This window comes from Echeneis naucrates, chromosome 14, assembly GCF_900963305.1.
Source record: "Echeneis naucrates chromosome 14, fEcheNa1.1, whole genome shotgun sequence".
NCBI classification, from domain to species: Eukaryota; Metazoa; Chordata; class Actinopteri; order Carangiformes; family Echeneidae; genus Echeneis; species Echeneis naucrates.
The window spans coordinates 10,544,500-10,562,086 of NC_042524.1; the positions used below are offsets into that span (position 1 = coordinate 10,544,500).

Consider the following 17,587-nt stretch of genomic DNA (forward strand, 5'->3'; position numbering starts at 1 on the left):
CTTCTCTACAATATTTAGGTCTGAGCAGCCTAATCAGGGCAGAAAGAGCTGAACATCACAGCTTTTAAGCACATGCTGTAGACATACCATACACACACAACTGCGGAAAATAGGTGCAAAGGCACACAGACACACTCGTACTTTCATTTAGGCAGCTGATCTAAACTGGGCCAGGCAGCGCCTTGGAGGGGGAATGAAGCTGTACAGAAAGTACAAGTCATACGGAGAGGTGGAGGGGCCACGGGGTGTGAGCGGGGTAAAGGGAAGAAATAAAAAGGAAAGAGAAAACGTGAGAGGAGAGAGAAAGAGGACAAAGTTTGTGTAACCCCTTTGGCTTGAATACACATTGGCTTCAAAAGTTTCGTTCTCATGTCTGAATGCATTAATAGTATCGAAAGTTGTAGCTAAATTGCCTACGTGCTCTATTTTAGTCTAATGACATAATTGTGTCTCAAGTTATGTCAAGAGAACTCTCCTGTTTAAATATCCAAAGTGAAAAAACTATTGTACTTGGCTCCTATTCTTACCCGTAAATGTTATATTGCTTTGTCCTCTCAGAAAGCTTTGAATTGGCGAATAAAGGACAGTCCTGACTGCTTAAAGGATTATAAATGTCCGTACATGATGCTGGAGCATGAGTCTGTTCTCTCAGAGCATTTGCTGTTTGGCTTCTGAAGTACAAGTGTATCACAGAAGTAAAACAAAAGGCTTATGGTCCGGCAGAGGGGCCTTTTTGGCCAATCTTACTGGCACATCTTTAATAAATATTTATAGGGGCCAATGGGGGGATATTAAAAAACATGACATGCAAGGATGGCTTAATCCCCACAGTGACAGAGATCTATGTCGGGCTTGAATAGAAAGACAGGTGAGAGGATAAAGACAAGACTGCCATTTGTTTGGTGATGGCAGGCCAAGAGATGACTTTGGCAAGGACGTGTTTGATAGACATCTGTTACACATTGTAAGTGATGAAAGGCAGACCCTAAGGGCAACACAAGGACTGTGCCCAATGGATGTATCAATGTATATGTTCCAAGAATTCAGGTGACGCGGATAATGAGTGACTATACAACGACTAGTTTAGCTGTCATTGACAAAGTTCACGAGTCGGATCACGGGCATTAATCTGACCGGGCTAAAGTGAGTGTTTCTGACAGGCTGTTGTTTGTGATATAGTCTGTCATTCTGTCAATCATGAGGTGTCCAGGCCATAACGCACACCCCGGTTTGTCCTCTAAATGGTATTGCAATAGGAAAAAATAAAAAAAAAAAGAACATGACCATCACTTTGTATGGAAGACTTGAAATTAGCAATTGTGACAGAATTTCACACAGACTTCAATACATTCCAAGAACCAGTGGATTTGCTGGAAAACTTTGCCGGCAGAATGCAGCTTTCAGGCTTTTCAACACTGACTTCACTGTACAACCTCAGAACCAGCGTCCACTTTTATATACAGCGTAATAAAGTCACACTGTTTTTTTTTTTTTTTTCATTATTATTATTTTATTTTCCATTAACCACATTACATTACACACACACTCAACACTTTAATCTCATGACCCATGTTTCATTTTAAATCCAATTTGCTTCTTGTAAGCTTTAGACGCCCATCTTTTCTGAATTTGACCTCAGTAGAAGGCTAAAATGTCAAATAATCAGACAGGAAAAAGACGCCATTTGTATGAAGAGGTGGATGCTTTAGGTTAATAAGCATCCTGATCATGTATAAGAAAGACTCGTCTCTCTGAAGTTAGATCTAATGTCCAGAAATCTTTTTAAAGCCTTTATACTTGCAGCCAGGCGGGATCAGACATTCCACTTTTTAAATGCAAAGTGAAAACCTAAGGTTGAAAAGATACATCAGTATGACGGCTGTTATATATAACCGTGGTGTAATAACAGCAGAATATGGTTTTAAAAAAATATCTCCTTTATATCTTTAGTGAGGAAATAAATTCAGTAATTTCACATCTAGGTCACTCTTAAAAAAAAAAAAAAAATCTATGTTTTTATATCATGTAACATTAAGGAGTCATTTCAGGAATTCATCTCCACCGCCCCTTATTTTTCAAAACACACAGACCGTCTTTGTAACAGTGTCAGTGTTAATCTTTAAACTTTTCTTTAAAATGCATGGAGCAACAGAAACACTGCACTTTAAAGTCAGGGCCCGGTTTTATAGTGGGTCAGGGTACAACATAGTGGTAGTGGTTATGGTCAAAGCTAGTTATCTCCTACTTGATTAAATAACATTTCTCACACACCCATTAACTCTTAAAAACAACCAAAAAAATGGGTTGAACACAGTGTTTAGTTTTTTTTTGGACGTTCTGTGAATGTCACTGTCAAACCAAAGCTTTGTTTATGTAGCAACTTTTCCAACACACCAAACCTGATGTCAAAGCACATATTTAATGAGCATCTAAATGTGCAAAGCTGAGCAGAGTATAACTTTAATGATGTGTGAGATGCAGACTTTACCTCTTGCGTCTGGCTTCCATCAGCAGTACTGAGTAAGGACACTGCTCTTATTAAAAAAATTTTTTATATATATATATATATATATATATATATATATTACTGTGCACAAGTATCATCTTTGCATTTCCTATAAATAACTTCAGGCGTTCAGCTGCAATGTGTCATTTTCTTCTCTGTTTAAAATTCATACAGTGCAAACTTAAACACATATTGAATATTATCAGAACATCTGTAAACTGCTAAGACTAATGCATACCAACGGATATAGATCACTGGTCCGACTGCAGGTTTGCCCAGCTGTGTCCGGTCTCCTGCTGTATAACAGCCTTTTAATACGCCCCGCTCACTGCGCTCATTTGTTTCCCGCATTCCATATTTTTGCATAATCTGAAGTAGCTTCTGCTATCAATTTCAAGACTTTCTGGCGCCGTGCAGTATTCATTGGCACTTATTACGCCCCTGCAGGTTTCATTAAAATTAAGGTGCAACTCTGATTATGTTTAACATCTGTTTCACATTATAATGTGCACTAGCAGGTCACAAACCCTTGGGTATATTCTCTCCCTTGATGCTGAGAAGACATTAGACCATTAAGAGATGGATTAATTAAGGGCTTTGCTCCACAACATCCAGGCTTAAATAAAACCTAATTTTCATAATTGAGGATTTTAATATCCTGTCTACAGTTAAATGCTGACAGGTGATGCACATTTATTCGGGTTCAGAGACTCTAGGCATTCTCCCCAGAGTTGTCTTTTATCTTCTTCATTATTTCACATATCTGTGGCATCCATCACCAAAGAAGTACAAGTCTGTGGGCCACCAGTCAAATACCATTTTTTGAAACTCCCCTTTTCTGAAGCTCCCTCTGCTGATGCCAACTTGATTTTCATCCCTGAAAACATACAGTCGCTCTAGCATGAGAAGTTTTGCGTTTGATCCTCTGAACGGTATATGTCACGGTATCAATGCACGAATACCACAGTATGTCGGACGTGAGGGAGCTGATTGACAGACCTAGTTGTTCTCTCTGAGGTCTTCTGAGGAAAATTTCGCTCCTCAGCGGGTTCCCTCTTGTACTCGATGTCTCAGCGTAGCCATTAATCAAGTTATATCAGTGAAATGTCTGAAAAGTTTGGAGAAGCTAAATGCGACTCATCAATCACATTACTGAGAGGCTTCATGTGTAAGCGATGTAGAACATTTTTCTTCTCTACCCCTTGTCAACGGGGGATATGATCTATATGCAGAGTCGGGTTCTACCTACATTTGATCAGTTTGTGAGGTCCTCAAAAAAAAAATAGGGAAAGAAAGAAAGGATAGAAAAGTAGAGAAAGGTGCAAGTGGAATGATGAGGGAAGTAGGTGGAAACAGAGAAGAGGAAAGATGAAGCGAAGGGGAGCGGGACACAGAAGGAAAGATAAATGGAGGGACGAGGGGGAGATTGGGTTACTTGTAGATAACATCGCTGTGTGATAGATTCTTCTGGAGACTAAATTGGGCTCATGGGCTGAGAGGGAATCAGTCCTGAGTCTTGAGTGACAGGCAAGGAGAGCGCTTATCAATGACTAGTGGGGGGAAATTGGACATGTCCTGAATGGTCTCATGATAAAGCTGCTCATTTGGGTGTATTTCTCGACTGGAACACAGCACCGTAATCAATTATTCTTTTATGTCAATTTAAAATGCCACATTTCAAGCTTTGTCTTATCTGTGGTAGATATTAGTCTGAGCATTACAGCTGCACTTATAAAAATTGAAATGCTCCCCCACCGCCCCGCCCCCACACACACAAGGACCCTCAGGGAGTAACACATTTGTCTTGAAGTTGCGCACACAAAAGCAACATCTGTAGCTAAGACCCTCAGTCAGGTTAAAGAATAATTTTGACATTTTGAGTAATACACTCACTTTATCTCTCACAGTTAGAGAAGAAGACCCACTGTTAGAAACTTTCATATTTTCATTAGTTTGCATGGAGGACCTGGAAGGCAGTAGGTGACTTTGCACAGAGCTGCCTCCAGTCTTTGTGCTTATTCAAGCTGTCCAGTTGCTAGTTTTATATGTAACACCCTAAACGAGAATCTTCCTTGTTTTCTCATTTTACCCGTAGTGGAAGCGTGACATTTATTTCACTTATTTCACCGCCAAACTATCCTCTAACGAGACACCAATGTTAATGGCAAGGTGAGAGGAGAGGCAGGGTTAGTCAGTCTTTGTCTCAGTTGGGTTAGTACACCTGTCCCCACGTTCACCTTGCTTTCTCCCTCTCCATCACTTTCTGTCTGTGCTCCCTGTCCCACTAATCTGGCTTTAAAAGCTGCAGCCAGATGGCTCAAGAAAATGAATGGCTCTGCCTTTGTATGTGAATGAATGTGTGTATGTGTGTCTGTCTTGTGACAGATTCAGGGTTAAGAGGGGCATTAGAGAGACGTGAAAAATTTCCTAGTCCTTAAACTTGGTCATTCTTCTCTATCTCTTGCCTCTGCCCTCGATATTTTGCATGAAAGTTTTAGTTCTCTTGTTTTTAAGTGCTGTGAAGTATGATCAGCACCAGGAAGAATGTTTAGGCCATAAATACCTTCTTTTATCGTCTTAAAAGAGAATCTCATATCTTGTGCCAGGAAACCTGTTATGTCGTACTGTCATCAGTGTTGTTGCAACTCAATAATTGAGAATTTTGAATTCAAAGTTCAAAACATATACCAGCTTCAGCTTTCTGGTGCACAACTGGCACCTTGTTGCATATTGTGTGTTTAACTCTCACAACAATTAACAATGCTCCCAGGCGTTCCCAGCTGCGTATAGCAACATTCAGTTCATTGTTCACAGTTGAATATATCCATTAGGCCCACTCATTCACCACAATGAGCGCCATGTTTTCAAAGTGGCCCAGAATGGGGAAAAAAAACAAAACAAAAGCATAACCACAGCAAGGTGAGTGGAGAGGAAATCAATTGGCCGTAAATGCGCAAACTCATAGTCAGATGCCACTAAATCCTAAATGTTGGTCATTTATTCTCGATCAAACATTTATTTAGGAGCCCATTAGTTCATTTCCACGTTATTCAGCATTCTTTTCTCACTTGCAAACATCTTATGTGAATACATCCTGGATGCAGTAAATGTAGAAGACCATAGCTGGCATACAGAGTTCATCTTGTTGTAACTGAAAGTATAACTGAAATGGATTTATCATCCTATACAAATATACTGTACAGAAAAATGATAGACAGCATTCAGAGCGCGTATTTTTCTGGAGGGAAATTCACTTCTCTTCTATGCCACAGATATATTAATCACCTCGGGGAGGGAGAGTGACAGCATGATAGTTTCATGAATTAATAAAGCTCTTGCTTTACAACAAAGCCTTCCGGTTAATCCAAATAAGGTCATAACTCAGTTGCATTTGTTTGCAAGCGGCCCCCCCCCCAACACACACACACACACACACACACACACACACACACACACACAGACACACATGCACACAGACACGGACAAAGTTGCTGTATCACAGCGTTTTTCATTGAGGAGATAGCAAAATGTTAATACTTATTATTCAGAAACAGTGGGGAGCAGTCGAGCTCAGCAGTCTGTCCATTTTTAATAAACAGCACACTGCTGAGCTAAATCATATCATTGCAACTGGGTATGTGTCTGTCAATGCATATGTTGGAGAAACACGATAGAGGAGAAAGTGAGGATGAAAGAATCTTTGTTTTTAATATCTACAGTAAAACAATTAATTTGCATAATTGGATTTGTGTCTTGTCTTAGTGAATACTAAGAAATCTTTTAATTTTAAATTGGGAACACTTTGAACTTGTTTCGTTTTGAGTCTCTTGTGCTACTGGGAAGAAAGAGCAAGAAGAAAATGATGAAACACTTCATTTGCAATTGTTCCCACGGAAATAAGCGTTGAGCTACATGGGGAAGGGTAAAGGAAGAGAGTCGAATTCAGAAAAAAATTCAGTCTTGAACAAAAAGTGCACTTTCAAAGAGAGTCAGCGACTGGTGAAATAGCATTTCTCACAAAGTGCACTCGTTCAGTGTTGAGTGGCTTTTCTTTTACCACATTCACTGGCTGTAACGCAACAATTGGGAAAACCGTACAACCTGCAACATCAGTGACTGACACAATCTGACACCTGGAGCAAAGGCAGGAGGCAGGCAGGGAGGAAGACAAAGAACTAATGTGACTGCTAAATAAACTAGCTACTCTGTACCCCCTACACACACAGGCACACAAAAACATCAAGAAATATACTAAAATAAGGAGTCCGACAACAAGTGGTATCGGCCTTGATATAAAAGGTTTTTTTTAGATGTGCATTTTCTCTCAGCTAAAAATGCAAAAGTGGCACAACATGAAATATCAGAGAGTTACATTCAGTGCCAGTTGTGTGTTGTACTGTTGGCTAAAAATGTAAGCACTCCTAAACAAGTGTTTTTTTTTTTTTTTTTTTTCAGTCAGGGACTTGTTTGTGTGTTTGATGAAAATCGTGATAAATTTGTTTGTCTGGTCCTTTGATAGCTCGGTTGGTAGAGCGAAGGTGTGATTGTAGCTATTCTGAAGTTGCTGGTTCAAATCTGGCTCGACGGCTGCTGTATCTGAGATGTGTGTAAGGTTCAGTCATTGTGTTTGCTGAGATAACTGACTATCAACTCTACATGCAGCAGGGTGTTTTACATGACTATTGGTTCTAGTACGACAATGCAAGCCACCCTTGACAAATGTTTTTTTTTTTTTTTTTTGGCGAGCATTTGTTTGTGCGTTTGATCAAAAACGTGACAAATTGTCATGCTTCTGCTCCTTCGATAGCTCAGTTGGTGGAGCGGAGGACTGTAGGAATGTGATTGTAGCCATCCTTAGGTCGCTGGTTCAACTCCGGCTCGAGGGATCACCTTTTTGACAAATGTGTGGGGTTCAATTCTCGACTTTCCGAGATAAACGACTATTCGCTGCATTATATTGCTTAATACCACACAACATGAAGTATCAAAGAGTTAATTTCCATATTCGGTCAGGCATTAGTTTCAGCCTTTGATCAAAAACCTGAGAAATGTTGTCAGTTTCACTCCCTTTGGCAGCTTAGTTGTTAGAGAAAAGCGCTGTAGAGTTGAACTTGTGGTCATCTTCAGGTTGCTGGTTCAAATCTGGATATAAGGATGTTGTACCCTATGGCAGTAGGGTTCACCTCTTTACTTACTGAGAGAAGGGACTCTATGCTGAACTGGTTATATGAAGTGACAGCAGTATGGATTCTTTGCTGGTTGGTTCTAGAACTAAAATCTCAGCACTTCTTTACAAATGTTTTAGACCGTGCCTTTTGTTTGTTTGTTTGTGCAGTCGATCAACTTCTATCTCTTCGATAGCTCAGTGGTAGGGGCTCATCGCTTGACTTTCCAAGTGAAGTGATCAGCACTGTACATTGGTTAATATTGTACATCACAAGTTTTTTTTTTTTCTTTCTGCCTCACTGAAATACATTTTTGAAGGGCATCTCTTTGTACCTTCGACTGAAGGTGCAAATCAACAGAAGGTTTTTGGAAATATGTATGAATGGGTTTTGAATGTTCATGATAAAATGCAGAGTACTTCTCACAGCATTGGTGCCGAAGGTTGACATGGCGAGCAAACAAATCATTAGAATTATGTGCATGACACTGTGACCGTTTAAGTGCTCATTGGTATCAGGGGCCAACGAATCTGTGAGAAAATTACTGATTTACTTGTAAATATCTCCAGGAAATCAAAGCACATTATCGACTTCTGTAGTCCAACATGTTTCTGTGAATGGCATGTGAGGTCAGATGTGTATTGTAGGCTGCAAGTTATGATTTAAAAGTCATATTGCTGGGGGTATATTATTTTATCATTTATTTTTTGGGTTTCTGTCTCTTCAGTGCCTCAGCCTCCGCACGGATCAAAGATAATGTTCTAAAGAAGTGTTCTTATTTTTCCCACGAAGAGGAAAACACATGAAGTAAAAAGACATCTTCAGAACGCATTTAAGTTGCCAGCTGTCAGAAAGGTCATCGTGTACTGTCATTCCTTTGGCTAGCATCTAGTGAAGTGTTGTTTTCCGACCTCCTTGCTGCTATATAATCCTGCTTTAGAATTCATTATTTGGACAGAAGAAGGTTAGTGATAAATTATGTAAGTGCCAGGTGCCATCATCAACATTCAGGACTTTATCTAATCTGAATTCATGAATTTAACAAGATTTCCAATTTCTAAGCATATGTATGTGTTACCTGGGTGCTGCATTTTAGGAGCATACAGCTGCTGCCACTTTACCATAAACAACCCTCTTTAATCTTGTTCATTTGTCGTTGCCGCTATTGTGTGAAGATTGCAGTGATCCTATATTTTCACATCCAGTGAGGAAATGCATCTCTAAATGGGCAGGAATGCAATAAATCTCATTTTGCGGGCTGTAGGATTGAAATCACAGACTTTTCTAAATGACATAAACAGATCAATCAGTTTTAAGCGGCGTTAGTGGTATTGATCACCCAACAACAAGATTGAGTTGACAGTGGCTGAATGCCATGGCACCAAAGAGCCAAGCGGGCTCTTTTTTGGGCTTTGATAGTGCGATGTAACATTAGCAATGATTTTTTTTTTAGCTCCGCCATGGCAACAACATAAAAGCTGGACTCCTGCTATCTCTCTTACTAGCAGGAGGTCTCTTGACAGGGACAGCATCATTTAGTCAGCTCAAAGAGGATGTGACAGGCTAATCCCTCCTGGTCCGCAACATCTGCTTAATACTGACCCATGTCCCGACGCATTGGCATCAGCCACTGCCATAACATCTGTTTAAAGGTGACCCTGACCCCTGTGTAGTACCGTGGTGTAAAGTCGTACCTTTCTCCAGACATAAATCATTACCTCTGGCCAAAACAGCAACTGTGACTTGTGTGAATTGAGGAACACATGGAGTCAGAGCTCAGTGAAAAAAACATCTGGTTCACCGTGATCCTTTTGCCCCCAACCTCTGATAGAATTATAACTTTTTCAGCCTCTTTTCATTGTTACAGCTCTGCAGCGTCTGTCTGCAAGGTCCCTGTGCCAGTTGAAATTATTGTTATAATGTAATGAGTTTTAGGAGCCGTACTGCGGCTTTAAAAAGATCTGCTCCTGTCCTAACTTCGTAATACTTGTGAGGAGTTTTTAAAGTAGGACACAAATCAAAAAGTCATATCATATGAGATAATTTATCTATATTTCTGTGGCACAAAATTGGGCTTTCAGTAGCTTGCATAATTCAAGAATGTGTGCACAAAAGCTCTTCCACTATTTCATCTTTTTGCACTCCCTATATCCGTAATTGAAAAACGGAAATCACAATGCAAAGGAACACATAAGCACGCCTACATATATCATCGCAAAAGGGGTAAAATCTTGCTAATAATTTGGTAAAGGCTGATTATGGAAGAGGTTGTCTTTGGCCAATGAAAAATTCAACTCCTTAACTCAGGTGATACTGTACAGTGAGGCTTGAAGGTGAGAATGTGGACATCGGCGGTTTAGATTATAACACACAGATGGGAAGTTGCCTTTAGTGGACACAAAACCACACTCATAACATTCCTCTCACCAATCTACTCCAGAATACATTTCATGACATAATGTCCATTGACATTGCTGGCTAAAGTGAGTCCATATCAAACAGACAAAATGGTAACAGAGACGGAGACAAAGAAACAAAAGTGCAAAGAGAGTAAACTGGGCTAGCTCTGAGGCTCTTTAATGAGACACCAGCATAGAGACCACCACAGACCCCTCAAACAACCAACTGCCACAGAGCATTCATTTAACACTCCTCCTCATCATTTGGAAGTGTGCCCCAGAAAGCCCAGCCTGGAGTGGACAGACCTGAGGCCTCTCACTTTCTCCATTGCTTGTGCAGCAGACATAAATTAACAGTATCACTGCAACCACGGCAGAATCTGGCCAAAGGCCATCTAATGCTTTGCTGTCCTCTATAAAACTTACATTCCAGCATGATATACTGAACTCCACTGGTGTCTCACATAAAGTGAGCTTCGTAGCCATTTGGGCAGACATACTGTGATGTTTTGGCTTTGCGTTGTTATTACTATCGACGTGAAACCGCACCGCGGTTATTTGTTCCCTTTCTAAAGGGTCAGCTTTAATGGACCTGTTGTCTCACATGAAGCGAGCCGTTTGAGAAGCTCCTTTTGTCAGCCACGGTTCGCCAACATTACCCAGCACCATGGTGATCATATGATAAAATTAGATTACCCTAAAAGAACATCTAAAAATATTACTATGACTGTTCTCAGAGGCAGTGGTGTTAATATTTAAGTTACTTTCTTACAATAAGAGCACATTAAGGGAGACAGGTAACACACGAGGGGAAGAGGAATGAAAGAAGGGTGGTCAAAGGTTATCTGCTGGCTAATGAGGGATTTCCTCAGTTCTTCTGTTTTTTGGACGGCCCTGGTCTAAATTTTGCAGAATATAGCTACTACTATTATAATTTGTTTAATCAAGTTTTGTTATTTGAGTCAAAATGCTCCACATAACTGAATTCATAGAGTTGTTACTTTTTAGCTTTGATGAGAGGTCATCATAGATTGAGGGCCCTTTTGAGGCCCATAGATGCATTAGTGACAAAATACAATGATTACTGTGTTCAGGCCTAATGTTCTTGTGGTGTTCTCTCCAGCATCCAGAGTTATTGTTTGCAGATTTTTTGATAAATGAGAAGTTAAATAAATGCCCTAAAGTTTTGCATTTTCCCAACCTTTTGAATTGCAGTGAAATACTTACAGAGATGAAACACTTCACCCCACGTCTAACTGACAAAAGGAGGCTGCGCCTGTTAAAACATCTTAACTGGAGGTAACCTGTTTGATCACCTTTGGCCCGGACTTGAGAAGAGTCAAAGAGGTGCTGCACGACAATCTCTGTCTGTTCCAAAGCTCATGTGGTGAAAATTGCCTCAAAGTAAAGCTTGTACACATCAAAGTCTTTTTCTGCATAAATTCTCTCTGATGGCATCTTGAAGCACATGAAACAGGTCGCAGTGTGTGTGTGTGTGTGTGTGTGTGTGTGTGTGTTTGTGTGTGCATGTGGCCTGTGTCTGAGTGCGGTCGTGTCTACACATGGTCAGCACAATTATTGAACATCAAAGACCACTAACATGCCCTGCTGTCATCGGCCAGTCCATCCCGCCAAAGTGAATCATCCTGCAAGGGAAATGGTGATCCGGCTACTCAGGATACTGCTGGAGAGAGAGAGAGAGGGATGAAGGGGAAAATGAAGATGAATTCAAGGGTACGTATTGACGGTAGATGATATAAAAGAGAAAATGGCTGAGGAAAAGATTGGGGCTGATACGATGGGAAGAAGTGGCTCAGGCTAAAAGCCTGAAAGGAGCCGACCAGAGATGCGGGCGAGTGAATTCAACGTCATGAAGAAGAGGAAAGTATTTGCATTTGGAGCGGCTGATGCTGTCGAGACGGCTCCAGCTCTCATGGCTGGCAGACTGACAGCACTGGGCAGGTGTGAGGCTCAGTGTTGTGGCACTTGTGTGTGTGTGTGTGTGTGTGTGGAGCACACTATTCATCTTTAACAGCCCTTTGTGTCTCTGCCTTCAAAAATCAAGGTGTACTGTATCAGTTTCCTCCCCGGCACATCCATCTGCATCCCCGTCTCTAATCGCCATTCCCTTCACTGGACTTCACTCTTCTTGAGTCAAACCAAGGTGCAACCAAGTGCTTCACTGACTGAACTGTACACATTACTGCAATGACTTTATATGAAAACCCAAGGTATGTGTATCGATGGCCGATTTGGGGAATTTCTTATGTTTTGGATCTCAGCACTGCACATGGAAATGGCACATAGTTGGACTATTTCTCATCCTGTAGCTGTCTCTCAGCTGACAAACCTAAATGAATGCATCAATCTATATTTCCCCCTCTTGCAACCCACTCTGCCATTTCAAAGGAAGTCACAAGGCAGCAAATTCTAAACAGACAGCACAAATTTGGATAACGGATATATATTTTATCATCTGTCTTCAATGTAACACATTTCTGTAAGCCCCCCTCCTTTGTTTTGCTATAGGGGAATTTAAATAACAGTCCACTTTTACCCTATTTAAAATCACTTCGTACTTAGTTGAATTCAAGGTCATTCATCATAATTTATGGAGTCTGGAGTCATGTCACCGGTTGTCTCCTGTAGTGAAAAGAACACAGAATAGCTTAGAAATTTTCAACTGAACCTTCTGAGAAAAATATTGTCAAATCCAATATTTATTACAGAAAGTAAAATAACTGAGTAAGAGAAGAAGAATAAGTTCAGAGAGCTCTTGTTTGTAGGAAGTCTAAACTCTTGCCGTGAGGCTTTTGATTTTCTCAGTAATGACTTTAAAGAAGTTTATTATTGCCTTTCTAAATAGATGAGGTTGTTTTTTTTTTTGGCCTGCTGTTTTTTGGTGATATCGTTGTGCGACAGAAATGTAACTCTACATTTAGGATGTGATTAACCATAAAACATTTAAAACATTGCATTGCTAAGGTGGTGAATACACAGTTGTGGGTTTGGTTTGTGTGATCACTCAGTTCATGTTTTGTGCTACTTACTCATTGCATGGCTTCAAATCCATCGTTGCCTGTCAACCCACCTGTCTCTTCCATCTGTCTTGTTATTCTTCAGTGCCATCTAACAAAGCAGGCGCATTACAAAAAAAAAAAAAAAAAAAAAAAGCTGCAAAATTTAGAAAGTTCATAAATAATTTTCCCCGCGGAACACAAACACTTTGGAAGTTATTGGCAGCAAATTTTGCTTGACATCAAGGCTGTAAAAAAACAAAACAAAACAACAAACAAACCAAGACACAATGCAGAACAATATATCACAACCAAAACTCAGACAGAAATTGCTTTTAAGCAATTCCTTAACCTCTCTGTCTAAGTTCACGAAACGGCTCCAATTGAGTCAGTGGTAATTGACTTTTTTTCACTGACCCTTCACTTCTCATCAAGAGAAGACTCAGAACTCTCCTGCAGAAATTCAACCCTCTCCAGGCTGCGTCAATTCCCAACAGGTGGGCTGATTGCAGCTGCTTTCTTCAGTCTAACATGATGTCTTATTGCCATTGCTTAATCCCCACGCCCCGGCCACTCACTGGGGTGGATACCACTCACCTGCTGTCTGTCAGACTAAAATTCATCCATAGACACACCTTCTCTCAGTTTCTCTCCCTTTTCATGTTCCCGTATCCCCCTTTATGTGCTTCATCTTTTCTTAAATTTATGCACATTCCTCTGCCTCCTGATGCTGTTGGAACAGAAATGATGGAAGTCACACAGTCGAGATTCAAAGGATTTTAACTTTACCACTACCAGGCTGAGTAAATGCCTTAAATCTAACCACATGAGCTAAAGCTTTTACAAGTGAATACATACAGATATTATTATTGCACTATCATACAATGCAGGCTGAAGTGTTTCAGTTTTAGGGATTTACTGTGATACCTTTTGAAACCTAAAGCTGCAAGAAAAGTCTTGCAGAAACTATACTTATTATAGGACTGTACTATTGCAGCTTAGAAATTCCTCTTTGGAATTGGTTTCAGCGGATCATTGTAAATGTGAGTCAGAGTTCATTCATGAAGTGACCATGGACAGAAACTTTAAGAAGTCATTTCCAAGTTTTTTTTTTTTTTTCTTTCTCTCCCTTCAAGCTGCATATACTTTACCATTCTCCTCTTGCAATGACTTTCCCCCTCATAACTCCAGGCGAATTTACTGAGACTCTGTTAAGTTCAGTTACTGCAGGAGAATTACAGCCTCATATAGACCTTCAGTTAATACAGAAAAAACACCACTCAGACAGCCCAAAGACTGCGTGCGATACATTGAATAGCATCCTAACACCACCACCACCACTGTGCGAAGGCAGGGGGGCTGAGACACAACATGAATTATTTTTGTTAGTAATGATTCATGAACATATGTCTGTTCATGTGTTTGCCTGCGTTTTTATGGGCGCACTGTGCGTTGTGTGTGTGCACAGATGAATTCAGACGCTGCAGCACTTATAATGCATCATCAGTGAGCTTTTTTCTCTGTATGAGGCTTCCAGAAGGAAAAAAAAAAAAGGGGGATGACCAACAAATACAGAGAATAGAATCAGACTTATACAGATGTTTTGGCAACTATTTATTCAACAATTTCCATTTCATACATGAGAACGAACCTCTAAATTAAATATAATAATCCCCACAGATAGTGGGAGAAATACACCTCCGTTATGGTGCTATATATCGAATCAAGCCCTCTCAGTACAGCTTGATATGAAACCCCTTTTGTCGCTAAGGTACATCAGAAGCTGAACTAACAGGTCTAGCTCTAATCCTGATTTGTACTGTGGATATCTTGTATTTAGTGAGTCATAGTGCATCTCAACTCCTTCCATCTATAGACTGATATACATAAAGATGTGTGTTGCTACAAGAAAAACAAGAAGACAAAAGCATGGAATTTTGTACATACCATAAGCTAAAATTAGGCAACACTGTGTATAAACACAACTTCTATCATCATGGAATTATGATTATTTGCAGCATATTTCTAAATCTCAGTATTTCAAGTCAGTGATCATATCAAAAAACAGCTTTTTAAGTCTAATATCCCAATGACAGCGAGTTGACAGAATTACTGAAGAATCACTGGAGAATTTAATTAACATTGTGGTCATTTTAAACTGAACAAATATATTGCGTGAGCATAATGAAACTAGGAGACTGAGAGGTGCTCACAAGTCCCCCTTTTAAGACAGAAAACAAATAGACCGAAAAAAAAAAAAAATCTCTGAATAAAAAAATATTCCTGAGATGCAAAATAAAAGAAATAGATACGAGAGAAAAAAAAAAATACATAGATTTATATATGCAATTGTGCCACATGTTGTTGTCATCACTGTGGGGCTCATTGATTTTAGTGTCAACATTGCAGAGGAGCATAGCAGTGTACAGAAGCCAAACTGACAGCAAAGACAGCACAGACCCCAGACTGGATCAGACCATGTCATGCTATCGTCAACACCGTGATAAACAGAAGAATGAGTAAAAAAAAAAATTACAAACAACTAAAAAGGGAAAACTTTTTCGATATGTCTTGACTCAAAGTGGCCATTACTTTTGTATCGCTCCCTTCACAATCAGGGATTCAGAGGTGATATTTTCAATCCATGGGCCTCTAATTTCCTGAGACTTGCGAGAAGCGCAAACACTAATGGCTCGGGGCTGAACGCTGTCCGTGTGCTCTAAGTGATTGCTATGCGTTTTCGTCAGATGTGGTCCAGGGGGAGTGCAGTGTGCTGAAAAGGCCATAGCAGGACGAATACACAATGCAGCATCAGCAAGTGGAGTTTGGACAAGCTTCAATAATCACCAATCACATGAGCTCGCTTTATTCCTCTTTGAAAGCAGCTGACAGGCAGGAGCAAGGCACAAACAGCTCCCCCAAACAAATGCCATGTCCATTTTTTAAATCTGAATTATTTACGTTATCCTTAAGTATCATAGTTTTGAGTATAATAAAATAGGTTTTATAGTATAATTTTCTGTCACATGGGAAACACGTGATCCCTGCTGCTGTACGACTGCAGGTTTTATTCAATTGAAACACAACGATCCTACAATCTATGAACAGTCAAGAGTATTCGTATAAATCACCAACTAATCTGACCCATCGAAGCTGCTTTCACAACATTCAAAGATGTAATTTATGTGCATTTAAATGTATCGGACTGAAATTCTTGTTGGGTATTTAACACTGAATAAGCAGACATTTTGTTTTTGTCATTTTGTGCAGGTCTGGATTCATCTTCAACATCATGAAGAGAATTCACAAACACTGCAGGAACACTAAAGATCAGCTTCATCACTCAGTCCCTCAGTCAAAGAAAGAGGCTTCACTTGGAGCCAGGAAATTCATAAACCAGGCAGAGTCTAAAAAAAACCCAAAAATGCCAGTGTTAATATCATCAATGTCTTGCCGTTAGGATGAAATTAGAGGCCCATTTTCGTGTAAATATTATTTGAATCAATATACATATAGAAAACAAGGAGGCAACAAGTTTAAAGCTTACTTTCAACCAGCAACAACAAAACACACGTCATCACTGACCCCAAGATGGAAAGGAGCTACAGTCGATGTCTACCACAGAAAACAGTGCCTTATGGTGTGTGAGACTGTTAAAATAACAAATGAAAGAGTCAGGTTTGGTCTAACTATTGTAAAAACCATTTGCAACAAATGAGTGCAATGCTTTCAAGCCAAACAAAATGCTTGTTGTTCTCAGAAAGAGAAAAACAAAAGAAGTAAACAAACAAACAAACCAACAAAAAAAGCACATTTCACCACCGAAAAATATCCATCAAATTAGTCAGAGTGCATAATTCAGAAAATGGTACCTTTTTCATTTGTAACACAAACACCAACTCGTGACTGCAGATCTGGTTATTTATGAGTGTTCATTTAATATAAAACAGCCTGTCCTTCTGATTTTAGAATCAACAAATCCATTAGTCCACACTCCTGTTTCTAAGACACGCATAATGGACGTGAGTATGAATTTAAAACACAATGAATATAAGATAATAACAACAATAAAAAGAAAAAGGCAGCAACAGTACATGTGTGAAATAGAAGGTTTCTAAAGACCAGAACCAGTCTTGAACCCTTTAGTCTAGGCTGAAGTTACACCTGTAAATGGTGCATCGATTGAAGTGCACTAAAATAGAAAAATGTGGCAAAACAGCTGCAAAAGAACAAAAAATAAAAAATAAACGGCATAAAATCCTAAATCCTACATCAGTGGTGACAGGCATTGATCAAATGATTCCCAACTTGTGATTCTCCTCAGCACTGCTTGAGTTATTACACATTGAGAAAGACCTTACTAGCTGACCTCATTTGCATAATGTTGTAAATTGGCCACTGAATTGGAGACAGCTGGGCCCACTATTTTATTGCCCTTGGTAATATTTTGCTCTCATTTAGCAGATTAGTGCCTTGCCTTTAAGTCTTTCATATTTCAGA

General features: G+C 39.8%; 1 non-coding gene across 1 annotated transcript; it reads left to right on the top strand.

The window, feature by feature from the left end:
* The first annotated feature begins 7,303 nt into the window (after positions 1-7,303).
* trnay-gua (transfer RNA tyrosine (anticodon GUA)) lies at positions 7,304-7,392 on the top strand. The gene is given in 2 exon segments: positions 7,304-7,340; positions 7,357-7,392. It is a non-coding gene; the product is annotated as a tRNA-Tyr (tRNA).
* Positions 7,393-17,587: the final 10,195 nt, after the last annotated feature.